The following is a 22,642-nucleotide window of genomic DNA, read 5'->3' as shown; positions in this document are numbered from 1 at the left end:
GCTCGACCTGTTCAGCACACAATCACCTTTACATCGGTGCCTCCATCGTTGCTTTCACTGCTCACCTTCATGCAGGAAAAGCATTTGAATGGAATCAGTCCAGAGCCTGCTCGCTGCTGCGCAGCAACACAGTCAGCACAGAATGAACAGTGGCATCTGCTCCCACAGCAGAAGGACCAGCAGGGAAAGCTAGGGCTGGGCCTCTTCAGCACACAAGCAGCTTTGCAACGGTGTCACCATCATTGCAGTCTCTCCTCAGTTTCATACCTAAAAGTCCATTTGAATCCAAATTCTCAGGTGGTCTCTCTCAGCTGCCCAGCAGCACAGTGAGTACAGCACGAACGTTTGGCCTCTGCTCCCACAGCAGAAGAGCCAGGATTGAAAGCTGGTGCTGGACCTGTTCAGCACACAATCACCTTTACATCGGTGCCTCCATCGCTGATTTCACTGCTCACTTTCATGCAGGAAAAGCATTTGAATGGAATCAGTCCAGAGCCTGCTCTCTGCTGGCAGCCCAGCAACACATTCAGCACAGAATGAACAGTGGCATCTGCTCCCACGGCAGAAGGACCAGCAGGGAAAGCTAGTGCTGGGCCTCTTCAGCACACAAGCAGCTTTGCAACGGTGTCACCATCATTGCAGTCTCTCCTCGGTTTCATACCTAAAAGTCCATTTGAATCCAAATTCTCAGGTGGTGACTCTCAGCTGCCCAGCAGCACAGTGAGTACAGCACGAACGTTTGGCCTCTGTTCCCACAGCAGAAGAGCCAGGACTGAAAGCTGGTGCTCAACATGTTCAGCACACAAAAACCTTTACATTGGTGCCTCCATCGTTGCTTTCACTGCTCACTTTCATACAGGAAAAGCATTTGAACGGAATCAGTCCAGAGGCTGATCTCGGATGCGCCGCAACACTGCTCAGAATGAACAGTGGCATCTGCTCCCACGGCAGAAGGACCAGCAGGGAAAGCTAGTGCTGGGCCTCTTCAGCACACAGTCAGCTTTGCGAAGGTGTCACCATCATTGCTGTCACTCCTCGGTTTCATACCTAAAAGTCCATTTGAATCCAAATTCTCAGGTGGTCTCTCTCAGCTGCCGAGCAGCACAGTGAGTACAGCACAAACGTTTGGCCTCTGCTCCCACAGCAGAAGAGCCAGGACTGAAAGCTGGTGCTGGACCTGTTCAGCACACAATCACCTTTACATCGGTGCCTCCATCGTTGCTTTCACTGCTCACTTTCATGCAGGAAAAGCATTTGAATGGAATCAGTCCAGAGGCTTCTCTCTGCTGCGCAGCAACACAGTCAGCGCTGAATGAACAGTGGCATCTGCTCCCACAGCAGAAGGACCAGCAGGGAAAGCTAGTGCTGGGCCTCTTCAGCACACAAGAGCTTTGCAACGGTGTCACCATCATTGCAGTCTCTCCTCGGTTTCATACCTAAAAGTCCATTTGAATCCAAATTCTCAGGTGGTCTCTCTCAGCTGCCGAGAAGCACAGTGAGTACAGCACAAACGTTTGGCCTCTGCTCCCACAGCAGAAGAGCCAGGACTGAAAGCTGGTGCTCGACATGTTCAGCACACAAAAACCTTTACATTGGTGCCTCCATCGTTGCTTTCACTGCTCACTTTCATACAGGAAAAGCATTTGAATGGAATCAGTCCAGAGGCTGATCTCGGATGCGCCGCAACACAGCTCGGAATGATCAGTGGCATCTGCTCCCACGGCAGAAGGACCAGCAGGGAAAGCTAGTGCTGGGCCTCTTCAGCACACAAGCAGCTTTGCAACGGTGTCACCATCATTGCAGTCTCTCCTCGGTTTCATACCTAAAAGTCCATTTGAATCCAAATTCTCAGGTGGTGACTCTCAGCTGCCCAGCAGCACAGTGAGTACAGCACGAACGTTTTGCCTCTGCTCCCACAGCAGAAGAGCCAGGACTGAAAGCTGGTGCTCGACATGTTCAGCACACAAAAACCTTTACATTGGTGCCTTCATCGTTGCTTTCACTGCTCCCTTTCATACAGGAAAAGCATTTGAATGGAATCAGTCCAGAGGCTGCTCACGGCTGCGCAGCAACACAGCTCAGAATGAACAGTGGCATCTGCTCCCACGGCAGAAGGACCATCAGGGAAAGATAGTGCTGGGCCTCTTCAGCACACAGTCAGCTTTGCAACGGTGTCACCATCATTGCAGTCTCTCCTCGGTTTCATACCTAAAAGTCCATTTGAATCCAAATTCTCAGGTGGTCTCTCTCAGCTGCCGAGAAGCACAGTGAGTACAGCACCAATGCTTGGCCTCTGCTCCCACAGCAGAAGAGCCAGGATTGAAAGCTGGTGCTGGACCTGTTCAGCACACAATCACCTTTACATTGGTGCCTCCATCGCTGATTTCACTGCTCACTTTCATACAGGAAAAGCATTTGAATGGAATCAGTCCAGAGCCTGCTCCCTGCTGGCAGCAACACAGCACAGAATGAACAGTGGCATCTGCTCCCACAGCAGAAGGACCAGCAGGGAAAGCTAGTCCTGGGCCTCTTCAGCACACAAGCAGCTTTGCAACGGTGTCACCATCATTGCAGTCTCTCCTCTGTTTCATACCTAAAAGTCCATTTTTATCCAAATTCTCAGGTGGTCTCTCTCAGCTGCCCAGCAGCACAGTGAGTACAGCACGAACATTTGCACTCTGCTCCGACAGCAGAAGAGCCAGGATTGAAAGCTGGTGCTGGACTTTTTCAGCACACAATCACCTTTACATTGGTGCCTCCATCGTTGCTTTCACTGCTCACTTTCATACAGGAAAAGCATTTGAATGGAATCAGTCCAGAGGCTGCTCTCGGCTGCGCAGCAACACAGCTCATTATGAACAGTGCCATCTGCTCCCACAGCAGAAGGACCAGCAGGGAAAGCTAGTGCTGGGCCTCTTCAGCACACAAGCACACAGTCAGCTTTGCGACGGTGTCACCATCATTGCAGTCTCTCCTCGGTTTCATACCTAAAAGTCCATTTGAATCCAAATTCTCAGGTTGTCTCTCTCAGCGGCCGAGCAGCACAGTGAGTACAGCACGAACGTTTGGCCTCTGCTCCCACAGCAGAAGAGCCAGGACTGAAAGCTGGTGCTGGACCTGTTCAGCACACAGTCACCTTTACATTGGTGCCTCCATCGTTGCATTCACTGCACACATTCATACAGGAAAAGCATTTGAATGGAATCAGTCCAGAGCGTGCTCTCTGCTGCGCAGCAAGGCAGTCAGCACAGAATGAACAGTGGCATCTGCTCCCACAGCAGAAGGATCAGCAGGGAAAGCTAGTGCTGGGCTTCTTCAGCACACAAGCAGCTTTGCAACGGTGTCACCATCATTGCAGACTCTCCTCGGTTTCATCCCTAAAAGTCCATTTGAATCCAAATTCTCAGGTGGTCTCTCTCAGCTGCCCAGCAGCACAGTGAGTACAGCACGAACGTTTGGCCTCTGCTCCCACAGCAGAAGAGCCAGGACTGAAAGCTCGTGCTCGACCTGTTCAGCGCACAATCACCTTTACATTGGTGCCTCCATCGTTGCTTTCACTGCCCACTTTCATGCAGGAAAAGCATTTGAATGAAATCAGTCCAGAGCCTGCTCTCTGCTGCGCAGCAACACATTCAGCACAGAATGAACAGTGGCATCTGCTCCCACAGCAGAAGGACCAGCAGGGAAAGCTAGTGCTGGGCCTCTTCAGCACACAAGCAGCTTTGCAACGGTGTCACCATCATTGCAGTCTCTCCTCGGTTTCATCCCTAAAAGTCCATTTGAATCCAAATTCTCAGGTGGTCTCTCTCAGCTGCCCAGCAGCACAGTGAGTACAGCACGAACGTTTCACCTCTGCTCCCACAGCAGAAGAGCCAGGATTGAAAGCTGGTGCTGGACCTGTTCGGCACACAATCACCTTTATTTTGGTGCCTCCATCGTTGCTTTCACTGCTCACTTTCATGCAGGAAAAGCATTTGAATGGAATCAGTCCAGAGCCTGCACTCTGCTGGCAGCGCAGCAACACATTCAGCACAGAATGAACAGTGGCAAATGCTCCCTCAGCAGAAGGACCAGCAGGGAAAGCTAGTGCTGGGCCTCTTCAGCACACAAGCAGCTTTGCAACGGTGTCACCATCTGTCGTGGTTTAAACCCAGTCAGGTAATTCATTCGCTCACTTCCCCCCGTTTCTTGCCCTCCCCCTGCTCTCGGAGGGACGGAGAGGAGAATCAAAAGAATGCAACTCCCACGGGTTGAGATAAGAACAGTTTAGTAACTAAGGTATAACACAAATCACTACTGCTACCACCAATGATAATAATGATAAAGGAAATAACAAGGGAACAGAATACAACACCTCACCACCCACTGACCGATAACTCGCCCCCCAAGCCCGACCAAGCTCCGACCGATACCTCCTCCAACCCTGCAGTCTCCCAGCCCTTCCGGCTCACTCCCAGTTACATCCTGGGCATGACGTGCTGTGGTATGGAATACCTCTTTGGTCAGTTTGGGTCAGGTGTCCTGTCTCTGCTTCCTCCCAGCTTCCCCTCCTCCCTGGCAGAGCATGAGGCTCACAAAGTCCTTGGACAAACCAAAACACCTCTATCAGCTCTGTTCCCGAGCCGAAAGTCAAAACACTGCACTGAACCAGCTACCAAGGAGGAGAAACATGACTGCTACTGCTGAACCCAGGACATTATCCACCCCTTATTCCATACCATTCACGTCATGCTCAGATCCCACATTTTCAATATACCATCACTCTTATCTTGGTGCACTCTTATCTTAGTGCATGGACTAGTCCCTATAAAGCTGCTGCGTCCATCTGGTCCATGTCAGGCTCCATCTCTTGTAACAGTCTTCCAGAGCAGCAGAGACTGTGTGCAGTGTTCACACACGTGAATAACCTGGGCAATAGTGTCCATTGTTAAGTCCACCCCTCGATCATGAGTCCATCTCTGTGTTGCATCTCTGCTCTGGTGGCGTGAAGTGCCATGCCCCCACCAGGCTTAAAATAATTCACTGTCCCCTTAAGCAGTTTCTGCAGCTTGTTGCTGGGGACTCCATACAGCTGCCTTCCATCTCCGACGCTTCCAAAGCACTGGAGGGGCCCAGTGGACTAGATACTTGCCCATACTGTCCCACACACCCTGCCACTCATGACTCTCCAGCCTTGGGGAAAATCTCTTGGTCCCCCTATACTGTTGTCTAACCCCAGACAAGACCCAAACCTGACTCTGCTTAACTTTTGAAATCAGACAAAATGGTTGTGGGTAGAACACAGCCTGTGTGTGTGCCAACATGCTGATCCCCATCACAATCAGCAGGCAGGTCCCAAGGATACCCAAAGGCCATTCAGAGCCTTCAGAACTCTCAAACGATGCTGCTGTGCTTGTCACTGGGGCTGGTGTAGCTGCTGTGCTTGCCGGCTCTCCCACCACCGGCTTCTCTTTTCCTGAGTCCAGCTCTTCCTCCTCTGCCTTGCTGGGAAATGCTGCGTGGTCTCCTGCATCCTCCTGGGGTTCGGCGGGTGGCTGCCGGGGAATGCTCTCGGCCGTCGCGGGGCTCGGCTCGGCCGCGGGGCTCGGCTCCTCCGCGGGGCTCGGCTCTGCCGCGGGGCTCGGCTCCTCCGCCGCCTTATCCTGCTGCTTGGCAGCCGCTTCCTTCTGCTCCTCGACCTCCCCAGCCTCCTCCACCGGCAGCCGTCCCCTGGCGGCCTCCGGCCCCGCTCCCGCCGCCGCTTGGTCCCCGGGGCCGCTCTCCCGGGCCGCTTCAGCAGCCGCCGGCTCCCGGGGCCGCTCCCCCTCAGTTCCCCGCAGCCTCACGAAGATGGAGAGTAGGGTGAGGGCCAGGACGGTGAAGAGCAGCCGGACGGCCAGGTACAAGTCCACGGCCACGTCCGTCCCGCCCTGCTGCTGGAGCCCACCCGTATTACAAGCCATTGCCATAAAGCACAGTGAGACAAGAACCTTAGCCCAGGCCCCACACTTGATAAACACTATCACAGCAAATACCGGCTCTACGTAAGTTACAACATTCTGAAGCTGTGAGATCAACAAGAACAACTCTGATACCAAATAAATCAGCACTGTGATGAGTGACTATTAATCCAGTCAGATCTGTCGTTATCTCAACCCTTCGTGCCCCACGTTGGGCGCCAAAAAGAACTGTCGTGGTTTAAACCCAGTCAGGTAATTCGTTCGCTCACTTCCCCCCCTTTCTTGCCCTCCCCCTGCTCTCGGAGGGACGGAGAGGAGAATCAAAAGAATGCAACTCCCACGGGTTGAGATAAGAACAGTTTAGTAACTAAGGTATAACACAAATCACTACTGCTACCACCAATGATAATAATGATAAAGGAAATAACAAGGGAACAGAATACAACACCTCACCACCCGCTGACCGATAACTCGCCCCCCAAGCCCAACCAAGCTCCGACCGATACCTCCTCCAACCCTGCAGTCTCCCAGCCCTTCCGGCTCACTCCCAGTTACATCCTGGGCATGACGTGCTGTGGCATGGAATACCTCTTTGGTCAGTTTGGGTCAGGTGTCCTGTCTCTGCTTCCTCCCAGCTTCCCCTCCTCCCTGGCAGAGCATGAGGCTCACAAAGTCCTTGGACAAACCAAAACACCTCTATCAGCTCTGTTCCCGAGCCGAAAGTCAAAACACTGCAGTGAACCAGCTACCAAGGAGGACAAACATGACTGCTACTGCTGAACCCAGGACACCATCACTGCAGCCTCTCCTCAGTTTCATACCTAAAAGTCCATTTGAATCCAAATTCTCAGGTGGTCTCTCTCAGCTGCCCAGCAGCACAGTGAGTACAGCACGAACGTTTGGCCTCTGCTCCCACAGCAGAAGAGCCAGGATTGAAAGCTGGTGCTGGACCTGTTCAGCACACAATCACCTTTACATCGGTGCCTCCATCGCTGATTTCACTGCTCACTTTCAAACAGGAAAAGCATTTGAATGGAATCAGTCCAGATTCTGCTCTCTGCTGGCAGCAACACAGCACAGAATGAACAGTGGCATCTGCTCCCACAGCAGAAGGACCAGCAGGGAAAGCTAGTGCTGGGCCTCTTCAGCATACAGTCACCTTTGCTACGGTGTCACCATCATTGCAGTCTCTCCTCAATTTCATACCTAAAAGTCCATTTGAATCCAAATTCTCAGGTGGTCTCTCTCAGCTGCCCAGCAGCACAGTGAGTACAGCATGAACGTTTGGCCTCTGCTCCCACAGCAGAAGAGCCAGGATTGAAAGCTGCTGCTGGACCTGTTCAGCACACAATCACCTTTACATTGGTGCCTCCATCGTTGCTTTCACTGCTCACTTTCATGCAGGAAAAGCATTTGAATGGAATCAGTCCAGAGCCTGCTCTCTGCTGGCAGCGCAGCAACACATTCAGCACAGAATGAACAGTGGCATCTGCTCCCACAGCAGAAGGACCAGCAAGGAAAGCTAGTGCTGGGCCTCTTCAGCACACAAGCAGCTTTGCAACGGTGTCACCATCATTGCAGTCTCTCCTCGGTTTCATACCTAAAAGTCCATTTGAATCCAAATTCTCAGGTGGTCTCTCTCAGCTGCCCAGCAGCACAGTGAGTACAGCACGAACGTTTGGCCTCTGCTCCCACAGCAGAAGAGCCAGGATTGAAAGCTGGTGCTCGACATGTTCAGCACACACCTTTACATTGGTGCCTCCATCGTTGCTTTCACTGCTCACTTTCATGCAGGAAAAGCATTTGAATGGAATCAGTCCAGAGCCTGCTCTCTGCTGCGCAGCAACACAGTCAGCACAGAATGAACAGTGGCATCTGCTCCCACAGCAGAAGGACCAGCAGGGAAAGCTAGTGCTGGGCCTCTTCAGCACACAAGCAGCTTTGCAACGGTGTCACCATCATTGCAGTCTCTCCTCGGTTTCATACCTAAAAGTCCATTTTTATCCAAATTCTCAGGTGGTCTCTCTCAGCTGCCCAGCAGCACAGTGAGTACAGCACGAACGTTTGGCCTCTGCTCCTACAGCAGAATAGCCAGGATTGAAAGCTGGTGCTGGGTCGGTTCAGCACACAATCACCTTTACATTGGTGCCTCCATCGTTGCTTTCACTGCTCACTTTCATACAGGAAAAGCATTTGAATGGAATCAGTCCAGAGCCCGCTCTCTGCTGGCGAAAACACAGTCAGCACAGAAAGAACAGTGGCATGTGCTCCCACAGCAGAAGAGCCAGGATTGAAAGCTGGTGCTGGACCTGTTCAGCACACAATCACCTTTACATTGGTGCCTCCATCGCTGATTTCACTGCTCACTTTCATGCAGGAAAAGCATTTGAATGGAATCAGTCCAGAGCCTGCTCTCTGCTGCGCAGCAACACAGTCAGCACAGAATGAACAGTGGCATCTGCTCCCACAGCAGAAGGACCAGCAGGGAAAGCTAGTGCTGGGCCTCTTCAGCACACAAGCAGCTTTGCAACGGTGTCACCATCATTGCAGTCTCTCCTCGGTTTCATACCTAAATGTCCATTTGAATCCAAATTCTCAGGTGGTCTCTCTCAGCTGCCCAGCAGCACAGTGAGTACAGCACGAACGTTTGGCCTCTGCTCCCACAGCAGAAGAGCCAGGATTGAAAGCTGGTGCTGGACCTGTTCAGCACACAATCACCTTTACATTGGTGCCTCCATCGTTGCTTTTACTGCTCACTTTCATGCAGGAAAAGCATTTGAATGGAATCAATCCAGAGCCTGCTCTCCGCTGGCAGCGCAGCAACACATTCAGCACAGAATGAACAGTGGCATCTGCTCCCACGTCAGAAGGACCAGCAGGGAAAGCTAGTGCTGGGCCTCTTCAGCACACAAGCAGCTTTGCAACGGTGTCACCATCATTGCAGCCTCTCCTCGGTTTCATACCTAAAAGTCCATTTGAATCCAAATTCTCAGGTGGTCTCTCTCAGCTGCCCAGCAGCACAGTGAGTATAGCACAAACGTTTGGCCTCTGCTCCCACAGCAGAAGAGCCAGGATTGAAAGCTGGTGCTGGACCTGTTCAGCACACAATCACCTTTACATCGGTGCCTCCATCGTTGCTTTCACTGCTCACTTTCATACAGGAAAAGCATTTGAATGGAATCAGTCCAGAGCCTGCTCTCTGCTGGCAGCAACACAGCACAGAATGAACAGTGGCATCTGCTCCCACAGCAGAAGGACCAGCAGGGAAAGCTAGTGCTGGGCCTCTTCAGCATACAGTCACCTTTGCAACGGTGTCACCATCATTGCAGTCTCTCCTCAATTTCATACCTAAAAGTCCATTTGAATCCAAATTCTCAGGTGGTCTCTCTCAGCTGCCCAGCAGCACAGTGAGTACAGCAGGAACATTTGGCCTCTGCTCCCACAGCAGAAGAGCCAGGATTGAAAGCTGGTGCTGGACCTGTTCAGCACACAATCACCTTTACATTGATGCCTCCATCGTTGCTTTCACTGCTCACTTTCATGCAGGAAAAGCATTTGAATGGAATCAGTCCAGAGCCTGCTCTCTGCTGCGCAGCAACACAGTCAGCACAGAATGAACAGTGGCATCTGCTCCCACAGCAGAAGGACCAGCAGGGAAAGCTAGTGCGGGGCCTCTTCAGCACACAAGCAGCTTTGCAACGGTGTCACCATCATTGCAGTCTCTCCTCGGTTTCATACCTAAAAGTCCATTTCAATCCAAATACTCAGGTGGTCTCTCTCAGCTGCCAAGCAGCACAGTGTGTACAGCAAGAACGTTTGGCCTCTGCTCCCACAGAAGAAGAGCCAGGATTGAAAGCTGGTGCTGGGCCTGTTCAGCACACAATCACCTTTACATTGGTGCCTCCATCGTTGCTTTCACTGCTCACATTCATACAGGAAAAGCATTTGAATGGAATCACTCATGAGCCTGCTCTCTGCTGGCAGCAACACATTCAGCACAGAATGAACAGTGGCATCTGCTCCCACGTCAGAAGGACCAGCAGGGAAAGCTAGTGCTGGGCCTCTTCAGCACACAAGCAGCTTTGCAACGGTGTCACCATCATTGCAGTCTCTCCTCGGTTTCATACCTAAAAGTCCATTTTTATCCAAATTCTCAGGTGGTCTCTCTCAGCTGCCCAGCAGCACAGTGAGTACAGCACAAACATTTGGCCTCCGCTCCTACAGCAGAAGAGCCAGGATTGAAAGCTGGCGCTGGACCTGTTCAGCACACAATCCCCTTTACATTGGTGCCTCCATCGTTGCTTTCACTGCTCACTTTCATGCAGGAAAAGCATTTGAATGGAATCAGTCCAGAGCCTGCTCTCTGCTGGCAGCGCAGCAACACATTCAGCACAGAATGAACAGTGGCATCTGCTCCCACGGCAGAAGGACCAGCAGGGAAAGCTAGTGCTGGGCCTCTTCAGCACACAAGCAGCTTTGCAACGGTGTCACCATCATTGCAGTCTCTCCTCGGTTTCATACCTAAAAGTCCATTTGAATCCAAATTCTCAGGTGGTCTCTCTCAGCTGCCCAGCAGCACAGTGAGTACAGCACCAACGTTAGGCCTCTGCTCCCACAGCAGAAGAGCCAGGATTGAAAGCTGGTGCTGGGCCTGTTCAGCACACAATCACCTTTACATTGGTGGCTCCATCGTTGCTTTCACTGCTCACATTCATACAGGAAAAGCATTTGAATGGAATCACACATGAGTCTGCTCTCTGCTGGCAGCAACACATTCAGCACAGAATGAACAGTGGCATCTGCTCCCACGGCAGAAGGACCAGCAAGGAAAGATAGTGCTGTGCCTCTTCAGCACACAAGCAGCTTTGCAACGGTGTCACCATCATTGCAGTCTCTCCTCTGTTTCATACCTAAAAGTCCATTTTTATCCAAATTCCCAGGTGGTCTCTCTCAGCTGCCCAGCAGCACAGTGAGTACAGCACGAACGTTAGTCCTCTGCTCCCACAGCAGAAGAGCCAGGATTGAAAGCTGGTGCTGGACCTGTTCAGCACACAATCACCTTTACATCAGTGCCTCCATCGATGATTTCACTGCTCACTTTCATACAGGAAAAGCATTTGAATGGAATCAGTCCAGAGCCTGCTCTCTGCTGGCAGCAACACAGCACAGAATGAACAGTGGCATCTGCTCCCACGGCAGAAGGACCAGCAGGGAAAGCTAGTGCTGGGCCTCTTCAGCACACAAGCAGCTTTGCAACGGTGTCACCATCATTGCAGTCTCTCCTCGGTTTCATACCTAAAAGTCCATTTTTATCCAAATTCTCAGGTGGTCTCTCTCAGCTGCCCAGCAGCACAGTGAGTACAGCACGAACATTTGGCCTCTGCTCCGACAGCAGAAGAGCCAGGATTGAAAGCTGGTGCTGGGTCTGTTCAGCACACAATCACCTTTACATTGGTGCCTCCATCGTGGCTTTCACTGCTCACTTTCATACAGGAAAAGCATTTGAATGGAATCAGTCCAGAGCCTGCTCTCTGCTGGCAGCAACACAGTCAGCACCGAAAGAACAGTGGCATCTGCTCCCACAGCAGAAGGACCAGCAGGGAAAGCTAGTGCTGGGCCTCTTCAGCACACAGTCAGCTTTCCAACGGTGTCACCATCATTGCAGTCTCTCCTCTGTTTCATACCTAAAAGTCCATTTGAATCCAAATTCTCAGGTGGTCTCTCTCAGCTGCCCAGCAGCACAGTGAGTACAGCACGAACGTTAGTCCTCTGCTCCCACAGCAGAAGAGCCAGGATTGAAAGCTGGTGCTCGACCTGTTCAGCACACAATCACCTTTACATCGGTGCCTCCATCGATGATTTCACTGCTCACTTTCATACAGGAAAAGCATTTGAATGGAATCAGTCCAGAGCCTGCTCTCTGCTGGCAGCAACACAGCACAGAATGAACAGTGGCATCTGCTCCCACAGCAGAAGGACCAGCAGGGAAAGCTAGTGCTGGGCCTCTTCAGCATACAGTCACCTTTGCAACGGTGTCACCATCATTGCAGTCTCTCCTCAATTTCATACCTAAAAGTCCATTTGAATCCAAATTCTCAGGTGGTCTCTCTCAGCTGCCCAGCAGCACAGTGAGTACAGCAGGAACATTTGGCCTCTGCTCCCACAGCAGAAGAGCCAGGATTGAAAGCTGGTGCTGGACCTGTTCAGCACACAATCACCTTTACATTGATGCCTCCATCGTTGCTTTCACTGCTCACTTTCATGCAGGAAAAGCATTTGAATGGAATCAGTCCAGAGCCTGCTCTCTGCTGCGCAGCAACACAGTCAGCACAGAATGAACAGTGGCATCTGCTCCCACAGCAGAAGGACCAGCAGGGAAAGCTAGTGCGGGGCCTCTTCAGCACACAAGCAGCTTTGCAACGGTGTCACCATCATTGCAGTCTCTCCTCGGTTTCATACCTAAAAGTCCATTTCAATCCAAATACTCAGGTGGTCTCTCTCAGCTGCCAAGCAGCACAGTGTGTACAGCAAGAACGTTTGGCCTCTGCTCCCACAGAAGAAGAGCCAGGATTGAAAGCTGGTGCTGGGCCTGTTCAGCACACAATCACCTTTACATTGGTGCCTCCATCGTTGCTTTCACTGCTCACATTCATACAGGAAAAGCATTTGAATGGAATCACTCATGAGCCTGCTCTCTGCTGGCAGCAACACATTCAGCACAGAATGAACAGTGGCATCTGCTCCCACGTCAGAAGGACCAGCAGGGAAAGCTAGTGCTGGGCCTCTTCAGCACACAAGCAGCTTTGCAACGGTGTCACCATCATTGCAGTCTCTCCTCGGTTTCATACCTAAAAGTCCATTTTTATCCAAATTCTCAGGTGGTCTCTCTCAGCTGCCCAGCAGCACAGTGAGTACAGCACAAACATTTGGCCTCCGCTCCTACAGCAGAAGAGCCAGGATTGAAAGCTGGCGCTGGACCTGTTCAGCACACAATCCCCTTTACATTGGTGCCTCCATCGTTGCTTTCACTGCTCACTTTCATGCAGGAAAAGCATTTGAATGGAATCAGTCCAGAGCCTGCTCTCTGCTGGCAGCGCAGCAACACATTCAGCACAGAATGAACAGTGGCATCTGCTCCCACGGCAGAAGGACCAGCAGGGAAAGCTAGTGCTGGGCCTCTTCAGCACACAAGCAGCTTTGCAACGGTGTCACCATCATTGCAGTCTCTCCTCGGTTTCATACCTAAAAGTCCATTTGAATCCAAATTCTCAGGTGGTCTCTCTCAGCTGCCCAGCAGCACAGTGAGTACAGCACCAACGTTAGGCCTCTGCTCCCACAGCAGAAGAGCCAGGATTGAAAGCTGGTGCTGGGCCTGTTCAGCACACAATCACCTTTACATTGGTGGCTCCATCGTTGCTTTCACTGCTCACATTCATACAGGAAAAGCATTTGAATGGAATCACACATGAGTCTGCTCTCTGCTGGCAGCAACACATTCAGCACAGAATGAACAGTGGCATCTGCTCCCACGGCAGAAGGACCAGCAAGGAAAGATAGTGCTGTGCCTCTTCAGCACACAAGCAGCTTTGCAACGGTGTCACCATCATTGCAGTCTCTCCTCTGTTTCATACCTAAAAGTCCATTTTTATCCAAATTCCCAGGTGGTCTCTCTCAGCTGCCCAGCAGCACAGTGAGTACAGCACGAACGTTAGTCCTCTGCTCCCACAGCAGAAGAGCCAGGATTGAAAGCTGGTGCTGGACCTGTTCAGCACACAATCACCTTTACATCAGTGCCTCCATCGATGATTTCACTGCTCACTTTCATACAGGAAAAGCATTTGAATGGAATCAGTCCAGAGCCTGCTCTCTGCTGGCAGCAACACAGCACAGAATGAACAGTGGCATCTGCTCCCACGGCAGAAGGACCAGCAGGGAAAGCTAGTGCTGGGCCTCTTCAGCACACAAGCAGCTTTGCAACGGTGTCACCATCATTGCAGTCTCTCCTCGGTTTCATACCTAAAAGTCCATTTTTATCCAAATTCTCAGGTGGTCTCTCTCAGCTGCCCAGCAGCACAGTGAGTACAGCACGAACATTTGGCCTCTGCTCCGACAGCAGAAGAGCCAGGATTGAAAGCTGGTGCTGGGTCTGTTCAGCACACAATCACCTTTACATTGGTGCCTCCATCGTGGCTTTCACTGCTCACTTTCATACAGGAAAAGCATTTGAATGGAATCAGTCCAGAGCCTGCTCTCTGCTGGCAGCAACACAGTCAGCACCGAAAGAACAGTGGCATCTGCTCCCACAGCAGAAGGACCAGCAGGGAAAGCTAGTGCTGGGCCTCTTCAGCACACAGTCAGCTTTCCAACGGTGTCACCATCATTGCAGTCTCTCCTCTGTTTCATACCTAAAAGTCCATTTGAATCCAAATTCTCAGGTGGTCTCTCTCAGCTGCCCAGCAGCACAGTGAGTACAGCACGAACGTTAGTCCTCTGCTCCCACAGCAGAAGAGCCAGGATTGAAAGCTGGTGCTCGACCTGTTCAGCACACAATCACCTTTACATCGGTGCCTCCATCGATGATTTCACTGCTCACTTTCATACAGGAAAAGCATTTGAATGGAATCAGTCCAGAGCCTGCTCTCTGCTGGCAGCAACACAGCACAGAATGAACAGTGGCATCTGCTCCCACAGCAGAAGGACCAGCAGGGAAAGCTAGTGCTGGGCCTCTTCAGCATACAGTCACCTTTGCAACGGTGTCACCATCATTGCAGTCTCTCCTCAATTTCATACCTAAAAGTCCATTTGAATCCAAATTCTCAGGTGGTCTCTCTCAGCTGCCCAGCAGCACAGTGAGTACAGCAGGAACATTTGGCCTCTGCTCCCACAGCAGAAGAGCCAGGATTGAAAGCTGGTGCTGGACCTGTTCAGCACACAATCACCTTTACATTGATGCCTCCATCGTTGCTTTCACTGCTCACTTTCATGCAGGAAAAGCATTTGAATGGAATCAGTCCAGAGCCTGCTCTCTGCTGCGCAGCAACACAGTCAGCACAGAATGAACAGTGGCATCTGCTCCCACAGCAGAAGGACCAGCAGGGAAAGCTAGTGCGGGGCCTCTTCAGCACACAAGCAGCTTTGCAACGCTGTCACCATCATTGCAGTCTCTCCTCGGTTTCATACCTAAAAGTCCATTTCAATCCAAATACTCAGGTGGTCTCTCTCAGCTGCCAAGCAGCACAGTGTGTACAGCAAGAACGTTTGGCCTCTGCTCCCACAGAAGAAGAGCCAGGATTGAAAGCTGGTGCTGGGCCTGTTCAGCACACAATCACCTTTACATTGGTGCCTCCATCGTTGCTTTCACTGCTCACATTCATACAGGAAAAGCATTTGAATGGAATCACTCATGAGCCTGCTCTCTGCTGGCAGCAACACATTCAGCACAGAATGAACAGTGGCATCTGCTCCCACGTCAGAAGGACCAGCAGGGAAAGCTAGTGCTGGGCCTCTTCAGCACACAAGCAGCTTTGCAACGGTGTCACCATCATTGCAGTCTCTCCTCGGTTTCATACCTAAAAGTCCATTTTTATCCAAATTCTCAGGTGGTCTCTCTCAGCTGCCCAGCAGCACAGTGAGTACAGCACAAACATTTGGCCTCCGCTCCTACAGCAGAAGAGCCAGGATTGAAAGCTGGCGCTGGACCTGTTCAGCACACAATCCCCTTTACATTGGTGCCTCCATCGTTGCTTTCACTGCTCACTTTCATGCAGGAAAAGCATTTGAATGGAATCAGTCCAGAGCCTGCTCTCTGCTGGCAGCGCAGCAACACATTCAGCACAGAATGAACAGTGGCATCTGCTCCCACGGCAGAAGGACCAGCAGGGAAAGCTAGTGCTGGGCCTCTTCAGCACACAAGCAGCTTTGCAACGGTGTCACCATCATTGCAGTCTCTCCTCGGTTTCATACCTAAAAGTCCATTTGAATCCAAATTCTCAGGTGGTCTCTCTCAGCTGCCCAGCAGCACAGTGAGTACAGCACCAACGTTAGGCCTCTGCTCCCACAGCAGAAGAGCCAGGATTGAAAGCTGGTGCTGGGCCTGTTCAGCACACAATCACCTTTACATTGGTGGCTCCATCGTTGCTTTCACTGCTCACATTCATACAGGAAAAGCATTTGAATGGAATCACACATGAGTCTGCTCTCTGCTGGCAGCAACACATTCAGCACAGAATGAACAGTGGCATCTGCTCCCACGGCAGAAGGACCAGCAAGGAAAGATAGTGCTGTGCCTCTTCAGCACACAAGCAGCTTTGCAACGGTGTCACCATCATTGCAGTCTCTCCTCTGTTTCATACCTAAAAGTCCATTTTTATCCAAATTCCCAGGTGGTCTCTCTCAGCTGCCCAGCAGCACAGTGAGTACAGCACGAACGTTAGTCCTCTGCTCCCACAGCAGAAGAGCCAGGATTGAAAGCTGGTGCTGGACCTGTTCAGCACACAATCACCTTTACATCAGTGCCTCCATCGATGATTTCACTGCTCACTTTCATACAGGAAAAGCATTTGAATGGAATCAGTCCAGAGCCTGCTCTCTGCTGGCAGCAACACAGCACAGAATGAACAGTGGCATCTGCTCCCACGGCAGAAGGACCAGCAGGGAAAGCTAGTGCTGGGCCTCTTCAGCACACAAGCAGCTTTGCAACGGTGTCACCATCATTGCAGTCTCTCCTCGGTTTCATACCTAAAAGTCCATTTTTATCCAAATTCTCAGGTGGTCTCTCTCAGCTGCCCAGCAGCACAGTGAGTACAGCACGAACATTTGGCCTCTGCTCCGACAGCAGAAGAGCCAGGATTGAAAGCTGGTGCTGGGTCTGTTCAGCACACAATCACCTTTACATTGGTGCCTCCATCGTGGCTTTCACTGCTCACTTTCATACAGGAAAAGCATTTGAATGGAATCAGTCCAGAGCCTGCTCTCTGCTGGCAGCAACACAGTCAGCACCGAAAGAACAGTGGCATCTGCTCCCACAGCAGAAGGACCAGCAGGGAAAGCTAGTGCTGGGCCTCTTCAGCACACAGTCAGCTTTCCAACGGTGTCACCATCATTGCAGTCTCTCCTCTGTTTCATACCTAAAAGTCCATTTGAATCCAAATTCTCAGGTGGTCTCTCTCAGCTGCCCAGCAGCACAGTGAGTACAGCACGAACGTTAGTCCTCTGCTCCCACAGCAGAAGAGCCAGGATTGAAAGCTGGTGCTCGACCTGTTCAGCACACAATCACCTTTACATCGGTGCCTCCATCGATGATTTCACTGCTCACTTTCATACAGGAAAAGCATTTGAATGGAATCAGTCCAGAGCCTGCTCTCTGCTGGCAGCAACACAGCACAGAATGAACAGTGGCATCTGCTCCCACAGCAGAAGGACCAGCAGGGAAAGCTAGTGCTGGGCCTCTTCAGCATACAGTCACCTTTGCAACGGTGTCACCATCATTGCAGTCTCTCCTCAATTTCATACCTAAAAGTCCATTTGAATCCAAATTCTCAGGTGGTCTCTCTCAGCTGCCCAGCAGCACAGTGAGTACAGCATGAACTTTTGGCCTCTGCTCCCACAGCAGAAGAGCCAGGATTGAAAGCTGGTGCTGGACCTGTTCAGCACACAATCACCTTTACATTGGTGCCTCCATCATTGCTTTCACTGCTCACTTTCATGCAGGAAAAGCATTTGAATGGAATCAGTCCAGAACCTGCTCTCTGCTGGCAGCAACACATTCAGCACAGAATGAACAGTGGCATCTGCTCCCACGGCAGAAGGACCAGCAGGGAAAGCTAGTGCTGGGCCTCTTCAGCACACAAGCAGCTTTGCAACGGTGTCACCATCATTGCAGTCTCTCCTCGGTTTCATACCTAAAAGTCCATTTGAATCCAAATACTCAGGTGGTCTCTCTCAGCTGCCCAGCAGCACAGTGAGTACAGCACGAACGTTTGGCCTCTGCTCCCACAGCAGAAGAGCCAGGATTGAAAGCTGGTGCTGGGCCTGTTCAGCACACAATCACCTTTACATTGGTGCCTCCATCGTTGCTTTCACTGCTCACATTCATACAGGAAAAGCATTTGAATGGAATCACTCATGAGCCTGCTCTCTGCTGGCAGCAACACATTCAGCACAGAATGAACAGTGGCATCTGCTCCCACGGCAGAAGGACCAGCAGGGAAAGCTAGTGCTGGGCCTCTTCAGCACACAAGCAGCTTTGCAACGGTGTCACCATCATTGCAGTCTCTCCTCGGTTTCATACCTAAAAGTCCATTTGAATCCAAATACTCAGGTGGTCTCTCTCAGCTGCCCAGCAGCACAGTGAGTACAGCACGAACGTTTGGCCTCTGCTCCCACAGCAGAAGAGCCAGGATTGAAAGCTGGTGCTGGGCCTGTTCAGCACACAATCACCTTTACATTGGTGCCTCCATCGTTGCTTTCACTGCTCACATTCATACAGGAAAAGCATTTGAATGGAATCACTCATGAGCCTGCTCTCTGCTGGCAGCAACACATTCAGCACAGAATGAACAGTGGCATCTGCTCCCACGGCAGAAGGACCAGCAGGGAAAGCTAGTGCTGGGCCTCTTCAGCACACAAGCAGCTTTGCAACGGTGTCACCATCATTGCAGTCTCTCCTCGGTTTCATACCTTAAAGTCCATTTGAATCCAAATTCTCAGGTGGTCTCTCTCAGCTGCCCAGCAGCACAGTGAGTACAGCAGGAACATTTGGCCTCTGCTCCCACAGCAGAAGAGCCAGGATTGAAAGCTGGTGCTGGACCTGTTCAGCACACAATCACCTTTACATTGATGCCTCCATCGTTGCTTTCACTGCTCACTTTCATGCAGGAAAAGCATTTGAATGGAATCAGTCCAGAGCCTGCTCTCTGCTGCGCAGCAACACAGTCAGCACAGAATGAACAGTGGCATCTGCTCCCACAGCAGAAGGACCAGCAGGGAAAGCTAGTGCGGGGCCTCTTCAGCACACAAGCAGCTTTGCAACGGTGTCACCATCATTGCAGTCTCTCCTCGGTTTCATACCTAAAAGTCCATTTCAATCCAAATACTCAGGTGGTCTCTCTCAGCTGCCAAGCAGCACAGTGTGTACAGCAAGAACGTTTGGCCTCTGCTCCCACAGAAGAAGAGCCAGGATTGAAAGCTGGTGCTGGGCCTGTTCAGCACACAATCACCTTTACATTGGTGCCTCCATCGTTGCTTTCACTGCTCACATTCATACAGGAAAAGCATTTGAATGGAATCACTCATGAGCCTGCTCTCTGCTGGCAGCAACACATTCAGCACAGAATGAACAGTGGCATCTGCTCCCACGTCAGAAGGACCAGCAGGGAAAGCTAGTGGCTGGGCCTCTTCAGCACACAAGCAGCTTTGCAACGGTGTCACCATCATTGCAGTCTCTCCTCGGTTTCATACCTAAAAGTCCATTTGAATCCAAATTCTCAGGTGCTCTCTCTCAGCTGCCCAGCAGCACAGTGAGTACAGCACGAACGTTTGGCCTCTGCACCCACAGCAGAAGAGCCAGGATTGAAAGCTGGTGCTGGACCTGTTCAGCACACAATCACCTTGACATTGGTGCCTCCATCGTTGCTTTCACTGCTCACTTTCATACAGGAAGAGCATTTGAATGGAATCAGTCCAGAGCCTGCTCTCTGCTGGCAGCGCAGCAACACATTCAGCACAGAATGAACAGTGGCATCAGCTCCCACGGCAGAAGGACCAGCAGCGAAAGCTAGTGCTGGGCCTCTTCAGCACACAAGCAGCTTTGCAACGGTGTCACCATCATTGCAGTCTCTCCTCGGTTTCATACCTAAAAGTCCATTTGAATCCAAATTCTCAGGTGGTCTCTCTCAGCTGCCCAGCAGCACAGTGAGTACAGCACGAACGTTTGGCCTCTGCTCCCACAGCAGAAGAGCCAGGATTGAAAGCTGGTGCTGGACCTGTTCAGCACACAATCACCTTTACATTGGTGCCTCCATCGTTGCTTTCACTGCTCACTTTCATGCAGGAAAAACATTTGAATGGAATCAGTCCAGAGCCTGCTCTCTGCTGCGCAGCAACACAGTCAGCACAGAATGAACAGTGGCATCTGCTCCCACAGCAGAAGGACCAGCAGGGAAAGCTAGTGCTGGGCCCTCTTCAGCACACAAGCAGCTTTGCAACGGTGTCACCATCATTGCAGTCTCTCCTCGGTTTCATACCTAAAAGTCCATTTGAATCCAAATACTCAAGTGGTCTCTCTCAGCTGCCCAGCAGCACAGTGAGTCCAGCACGAACGTTTGGCCTCTGCTCCCACAGCAGAAGAGCCAGGATTGAAAGCTGGTGCTGGACCTGTTCAGCACACAATCACCTTTACATTGGTGCCTCCATCGTTGCTTTCACTGCTCACTTTCATACAGGAAAAGCATTTGAATGGAATCAGTCCAGAGCCTTCTCTCTGCTGGCAGCAAAACAGTCAGCACAGAATGAACAGTGGCATCTGCCCCCACAGCAGAAGGACCAGCAGGGAAAGCTAGTGCTGGGCCTCTTCAGCACACAATCTCCTTTACATTGGTGCCTCCATCGTTGCTTTCACTGCTCACTTTCATACAGGAAAAGCATTTGAATGATATCAGTCCAGAGCCTGCTCTCTGCTGGCAGCAACACAGTCAGCACAGAATGAACAGTGGCATCTGCTCCCACGGCAGAAGGACCAGCAGGGAAAGCTAGTGCTGGGCCTCTTCAGCACACAAGCAGCTTTGCAACGGTGTCACCATCATTGCAGTCTCTCCTCGGTTTCATACCTAAAAGTCCATTTGAATCCAAATTCTCATATGGTCTCTCTCAGCTGCCCAGCAGCTCAGTGAGTACAGCACAAACATTTGGCCTCTGCTCCCACAGCAGAAGAGCCAGGATTGAAAGCTGGTGCTGAGTTCAGCACACAATGAGCTTTACACTGGTGCCTCCATCGTTGCTTTCACTGCTCACTTGCATACAGGAAAAGCATTTGAATGGAATCAGTCCAGAGCCGGCTCTCTGCTGGCAGCAACACAGTCAGCACAGAATGAACAGTGGCATCTGCTCCCACGGCAGAAGGACCAGCAGGAAAAGCTAGTGCTGGGCCTCTTCAGCACACAGTCAGCTTTGCAACGGTGTCACCATCACTGCAATCTCTCCTCGGTTTCATACCTAAAAGTCCATTTGAATCCAAATTGTCAGGTGGTCTCTCTCAGCTGCCCAGCAGCACAGTGAGTACAGCACGAACGTTTGGCCTCTGCTCCCACAGCAGAAGAGCCAGGATTGAAAGCTGGTGCAGGACCTGTTCAGCACACAATCACCTTTACATTGGTGCCTCCATCGTTGCTTTCACTGCTCACTTTCATACAGGAAAAGCATTTGAATGGAATCAGTCCAGAGCCTGCTCTCTGCTGGCAGCGCAGCAACACAGTCAGCACAGAATGAACAGTGGCATCTGCTCCCACAGCAGAAGGACCAGCAGGGAAAGCTAGTGCTGGGTCTGTTCAGCACACAAGCAGATTTGCAACGGTGTCACCATCATTGCAGTCTCTCCTCGGTTTCATACCTAAAAGTCCATTTGAATCCAAATTCTCAGGTGGTCTCTCTCAGCTGCCCAGCAGCACAGTGAGTACAGCACGAACGTTGGGCCTCTGCTCCCACAAAAGAAGAGCCAGGATTGAAAGCTGGTGCTGGACCTGTTCAGCACACAATCACCTTTACATTGGTGCCTCCATCGTTGCTTTCACTGCTCACTTTCATGCAGGAAAAGCTTTTGAATGGAATCAGTCCAGAGCCTACTCTCTGCTGCGCAGCAACACAGTCAGCACAGAATGAACAGTGGCATCTGCTCCCACAGCAGAAGGACCAGCAGGGAAAGCTAGTGCTGGCCTCTTCAGCACACAAGCAGCTTTGCAACGGTGTCACCATCATTGCAGTCTCTCCTCGGTTTCATCCCTAAAAGTCAATTTGAATCCAAATTCTCAGGTGGTCTCTCTCAGCTGCCCAGCAGCACAGTGAGTACAGCAGGAACGTTTGGCCTCTGCTCCCACAGCAGAAGAGCCAGGATTGAAAGCTGGTGCTGGACCTGTTCAGCACACAATCACCTTTACATTGGTGCCTCCGTCGTTGCTTTCACTGCTCACTTTCATGCAGGAAAAGCATTTGAATGGAATCAGTCCAGAGCCTGCTCTCTGCTGCACAGCAACACAGTGAGCACAGAATGAACAGTGGCATCTGCTCCCACGGCAGAAGGACCAGCATTGAAAGCTAGTGCAGGGCCTATTCAGCACACAAGCAGCTTTGCAACGGTGTCACCATCATTGCAGTCTCTCCTCGGTTTCATACCTAAAAGTCCATTTGAATACAAATTCTCGGGTGGTCGCCCTCAGCTGCCCGGCAGCTCAGTGAGTATAGCTCGAACGTTTGGCCTCTGCTGCCACAGCAGTAGAGCCAGGATTGAAAGCTGGTGCTGGGCCTGTTCAGCACACAATCACCTTTGCATCCGTGCCTCCATCATTGCTTTCACTGCTCTATTTCATACATGAAAAGCATTTGAATGCAATCAATCCAGAATCTGCGCTCTCCTGTGCAGCAACACAGTCAGCACAAAATGAACCTTTGGCATATGCTCCCACAGCAGAAGGGCCAGTAGGGAAATGTGGTGC

The 22,642-nt window shown here is 51.3% G+C and overlaps 1 long non-coding RNA gene across 1 annotated transcript in view; it reads left to right on the top strand.

The window, feature by feature from the left end:
- LOC133270836 (uncharacterized) overlaps positions 1 to 4,953 on the top strand; it is a 303,762-nt gene extending 298,809 nt beyond the window's left edge. The window contains exon 3 of the long non-coding RNA XR_009743934.1: positions 4,840 to 4,953. This is a non-coding gene — a long non-coding RNA (uncharacterized LOC133270836). The remainder of the gene's footprint in view (positions 1 to 4,839) is intronic.
- Positions 4,954 to 22,642: the final 17,689 nt, after the last annotated feature.

This window comes from Pezoporus flaviventris, unplaced genomic scaffold, assembly GCF_033815535.1.
Source record: "Pezoporus flaviventris isolate CSIRO_AGI_PZ_B2104156 unplaced genomic scaffold, CSIRO_AGI_Pfla_v1 ptg000023l, whole genome shotgun sequence".
NCBI classification, from domain to species: Eukaryota; Metazoa; Chordata; class Aves; order Psittaciformes; family Psittacidae; genus Pezoporus; species Pezoporus flaviventris.
This window is presented reverse-complemented; position numbering and strand designations above follow the sequence as displayed.